Genomic DNA, 5549 nt, shown 5'->3' on the forward strand with positions numbered 1-5549 from the left:
GTCGCAAGACCACTCCCAAGAAGACCACCGAGATTCAGACACTCCAAAATGCAAAAGCAAGGCAAGGCTTTATTTAACGGGCTGCCAACTCGGGCCTCGTCCTACCCACCGACACAGCGGAGGTTAGGAGGGAGCCCCGAGCTGTGATTACACAGGGCTTTAAAGGCAAAGAACAAGGTTACAACAATCAGCTGTGCAAGCAAGATTAGAACACAGGTACAAATCTGATTGGCTCAGGGTTCGATTCTAAAATGGGGTTCATGTGGTGGGGCCTGACTTCAAAGTCTGGCACCTCATTTCCCCCTTTTTCTTATTGGTACCTTGGGAGCCAATCATGGCTCCATTCTGTCCATTTCAATGGCTTGCATGTCTAGGGGATGATATAGAGATAAGGCATGGGCCAATAGGGCCCAAAGTAGTAACCAAAGCCTGCCCTCAGCTTCCCAAAAACAACTGCTGGGGAACTGATCTCTGATGACTTAAAAAATGCCTACATTACCTTTGCAGGTCTTTAACAGATAAGGACACAATCTCAGTTCTACAAGCTTTCTTTCCTAAACAGATGTATCAGCTTAAAATTCTTACTGCCAGTCAGAGCTTTGAGTAAATGCGGGGGGTTGAGATTTTAATCTATCCTCTCATTTGACAAACTTCCCCTTACTAACCACTATCACAGATGACTGGCAAGTTCCTGCCCAGTAGACAGACATGGGCATTGGAAAGGCATGCTTATGAACTATTCTTCTAGGACTTCCCGGCTTTGATTAACTTTTGAAAGGCCAAATAGGAGTGACTCTAGGATCTGACACCATCTCTGCCATCCAAGCAGTGGCTTACTGCCTCTGGATGCTCCATCACTTTTGTCCCAGGAGAAGTGACTTCCCACTGGACTTGGACTCAGGGCCTGAGCGCTGTCCCTCAGCTCTCCAGCTCAAGGCTAGCACCCTACCACTTTGAGCTCCACACAACTCTGTTCCCAGCACTCTGCTGGCTGATTAGAGACAAGTCTCTCACAGGGACCTTTCTTTGCCCCGGCTGGCTTCGAACCGCAGATTTCAGATCAGAGAGTCTTACAAAAGGCCACTTTACTCCAATTAGAGGCAACAAGGTGGTCCACACAGAAGTAGTTTTTAAGCATGCTCTTACCTGGAACTTATTAAGGGTCAGTATTAGATCTTGACAAACTTGTAGGAATCACTTGTGCTTCTCTGTGGGCCTGCTGGAAACTGTTACAAAAAACCTACAAAGAAGCTGGAATGGCAATTAAACATTTTGGTAGCCATAATTCTCCTTTTCTCACTTTTGCAATAATTATTTAGGACGATTTTACTTCCAAATTTCTTATCTAGAAATGTATTCTTGATTTCCAAAGCCTTTCTAATACTAACACAGCACTTTAGCTTTTATCTGCATCGGAAAAACTGAAGCTCACAGGCAATCTGAAACCAGGTGCCGCCCTTTGCTTACGGGCTGCTTGTTTCAAAAAGAGCCTCTTTTTTTTTTTTTCTTCAGTCCCAGTTACTGCATGGCATGAAGACCTTTGAATTTAAATTTAGTTTTGCATCATACTGCAGTCTTGAACATGTTCACACTCACACATGCACACACACATACATTTTCAAAAGATCTTAAAGCACGCTGAATAAGCATCTGCCGTACATTTTAAGACAAAAATCTTTAACAAATGATTTTAGCATTCTCCAGCCTCATTTTTTAGTCTTAGTAAAACATTTTAGCGCACCAAACAATTTTCTGCTTAAGAAGGCTGGGTGGGGGTCCCCCTAGAGTTCTGTGGACACTCACACTCTGATTGTGAACCATTGCCTGTACATCTTTCCAATGAGCTATGCAGGTTTGACACAAAAGAGACTGTTAGACTTACAAACAACACAGAGATGACAGTGCAGCATGGTGAGGTCACTCCCTGCCACCTCTGGGTGGCTTGGGCTGGCCCTACATCCACCCCGTCGGCGGCTTCAGGTCAGGACTTGGACTTGGGGCTGATGCGTCCGTGTCCTGGGCTGTTGGCGCAGGCGAGTTGACTGGACAGGACCCTCCGGAGCGGAGGGCACAGCTGAAACATTTTCCTCAGAGTCCTCCTCTTGTAGAGTTAACTGGGGTGGGAAGTATGGAGCAGGAAACATTTCCTCCTCCGTGCTTCCTCCCTGGAGGACAGGTGAGTACAATTTCTCTGGATGGCCCGAACGAGGGGTGTAGATTAGGCGTTGCAAAGTCCTGATCTTACCTATGTCAAAGCTCCCTCAATTTCCTCAAAGGTGGACCATTCTGACTTGCACAGGGTGATCCACTTTTCCTTCTTAAGGGCCACACCTTGGTTCTGAGCTATCTCCTTAACCTCCCTCCAGTGAGCTAGGATCAAGTCTAGGGGGCTAGATGGAGGTCCTCAAGATAGAACGTTATCCATAGCTCTGATCAGAAGTCCAAAAGGCTACAAAAAACAAAACAAAAAAGGAGGAAAACACACCTGAGAACAAGAAAAGCTACGAGTTGGAGATCTCCCAAGCTGGCCCACAACCTCCTACAAGGGTGCAGAAGGAATGGACCCGAGTTGGCCCACAACCTCCTGCAAGGGTGCAGAAGGAGTGGACCCGAGTTGGCCCACAACCTCCTGCAGGGTGCAGAAGGAGTGGACCCGAGTTACGAGTTGGAGATCTCCCAAGTTGGTCCACAACCTCCTGCCAGGGTACAGGAGGAGTGGACCCAAGTTGGCCCACAACCTCCTACCAGATAAGCAGAAGGAGCAGACCCAAGTACAAGGTGGGCGGGTTGAGTCTCGTTTAGGAGGCCCTCCTGGTCCGGCCAAAAACCAAACTGACTCGTGCCCTACAAGTAATGGCAAAAGCAAAACAGACAGACAAATTACAGGACAAGACAAATGAACAGCGCTGTTTTCTTACCTTCAGAGTCTGGGACCTCGGGGTCTCTGGGGCTATCCCGGACGAAACCCCAAATGTTGTGCCAAGTCGCAAGACCACTCCCAAGAAGACCACCGAGATTCAGACACTCCGAAATGCAAAAGCAAGGCAAGGCTTTATTTAACGGGCTGCCAACTCGGGCCTCGTCCTACCCACCGACACAGCGGAGGTGAGGAGGGAGCCCCGAGCTGTGATTACACAGGGCTTATAAAGGCAAAGAACAAGGTTACAACAATCAGCTGTGCAAGCAAGATTAGAACACAGGTACAAATCTGATTGGCTCAGGGTTCGATTCTAAAATGGGGTTCATGTGGTGGGGCCTGACTTCAAAGTCTGGCACCTCAAACATTCCCTTGCTATTCTACCATGTCCCAGTGTCAGAAATACTCCCACCAAGGGAAGGAATGCCTTAATCTAAAAGTAAAGGGAGATATAGGCAACACCTTAGCATTTGTAAACATTTGTTTCTGTGGGTTTTTTTTGCCAGTTCTGGAGCTTGAACTCAGGGCCTGAGCACTGTCCCTGGCTTCTTTTTTTCCCCTCAAGGCTAGCACTCTACCACTTGAGCTACAGCACTACTTCTGGCTTTTTCTATATATGTGGTGCTAAGGGCTTCATGCATGCTAGGCAAGCCCTCCACCAGTAATCCACATTCCCAGCCCCCTGAGCGTCTTTTGCTCAAAGCTAGCACTCTACCACTTGAAACACAGTGCCACTTCTGGCTTGTTTTGTGTGGTTCATGGGATATAAAGAGTCTCACAGACTTTCCTGCCCTGGCTGGCCTTAAACTTCACTTTAGATGTCAGCCTCCTGGGTGGCTAAGACGACATGTGTGAGCACTGGTGGCTTTGATTGTGGTTGTGATGATAAAGAGTGGAGGAGTAACGATCTTTGATTTTGCCCCTCTCTAAACCCTTTTCCTCTGCTTCTTTCCTGTCCCAGCTGAGAAGTTGCTGTGTCTGAAAGAGCAGCACTGGAATAAGTTCCTGCAGCAAGGCTGCTCGCAGATAGACTCCACCGAGAAGACCATGGTGGCCTCCCACGCCAAGCTCACCCTCCTGTTTGTGTGTGGTGGTGACTCACCAGGACAAAGTCACACGCCTCCTCTTCCTAGGCAGAACATTCTAGTGCCTTGTTTCGGTGCCAGTACTAGGGCTTGACCTCAGAGCCTCACGTCCTCCCTTGGCTTTTTTTTTTTTTTTTTGGCTTGGAGCACTGTTCCTGGCTTCTTTTTGCTCAAGGCTAGCACTCTGCCACTTGAGCCACAGCGCCACTTCTGGCCATTTTCTGTATATGTGGTGCTGGGGAATTGAACCCTGGGCCTCATGTATACGAGGCAAGCACTCTTGCCACTAGGCCATATCCCCAGCCCCTCCCTTGGCTTTCTGATCCTGGACTACTACTGCTTGAGCCTCATCTATGCTTCCAGCTTTTTTTGTGGCTTAATGTGGGATGAGAGTCTCTTGGATGTATCTGCTTGAGCTGGCTTCGAACCAGTTTCTTCTGATCTCAGCTTCTGGAGTAGCTGGGATTACAGGTTTGAGCCACTAGGTTCTGCGTTGATCTTTCTCCACATCCTGCATGTGCCTTTTGCTTATTTGTAAATCCTTAGCTCCTTCCTGTGGGCAACAATTTACCTCTTAGTCTGAGTTATTCAATTAGCTCTTCCTTTTTAGGTGCTGGTTCGTGGATTGAATGTACATTTAATTTTTATTCTAGTTTCACCTGCTCACCCAGCATTTAAGGATCTCTCCAAACTGGGATGTGTATGTACATGTAAAATGTGGCTCACCATTTTAGGAAGTTACAACAGCCTGTGTGATGCCACAAGTGCAGCCCTAAATGAGCACATACTATGGAGAAATGATAGCTCTGACTTAGGCTATTTCTGGAGGCTGCTTGATTATAAACTTCAAAAGTTAAAAGAAAGTCATTATCCTGAATGTTCTAAATACAAATCTGAGATTATGGGGAGTTGTACAAACTTCAAAAATGGATGTATATTTGGTGTGAAAAAGATCAGTCAGTTTATGAGCCAAAAGTTGGATTTGAACTCAGGACCTCTTGTCCACTCAAGTCTGGTACTGGACCATGTGAGCCACACCTCTATGTCTGGCTTTTTGCTGGTAATTTGGAGATGAGTCTCTCAGATTTGTCTTTCCTGGAGTTGGCTTTGAACCTTGGTGCTATGATCTCAGCGTCTTGAGGATGACAAGCATGAGCCAGCAGAACAGGTGTTATTTGCAGTCTTAATGGGATTATGATATACAGGTCTCCCTTCCCACCCCCTTTTTTTGGAGCACTGTGTTTTGCACTCATGAGCTAAACTTGCAGCTGTTTTTATATTCATTGATTTTTGAATGAAATATTAAGTGTATTCTTTGGGTTGACCTAAATTGTGATCTGCTTGTTTGTACCTCAGAATAATGTAGGATGGCAGGTGAAAGCCACCACTTCCTGGCTCCTCTTGCTTTTTGTAGGTGCAGCATGCTAGGTGGAAAAGCACAAGTAAGGTCAAGCATTAGAAGGTTCTGGTGGCCTTTGCAACTGAAGCAAATGAGTATATTCCCCTCCCTCCCCAGCCTCGACTTCTCACACTCTTTTGTCTCATGG

This window comes from Perognathus longimembris, chromosome 18 (genome assembly GCF_023159225.1).
Source record: "Perognathus longimembris pacificus isolate PPM17 chromosome 18, ASM2315922v1, whole genome shotgun sequence".
Taxonomy (NCBI): Eukaryota; Metazoa; Chordata; class Mammalia; order Rodentia; family Heteromyidae; genus Perognathus; species Perognathus longimembris.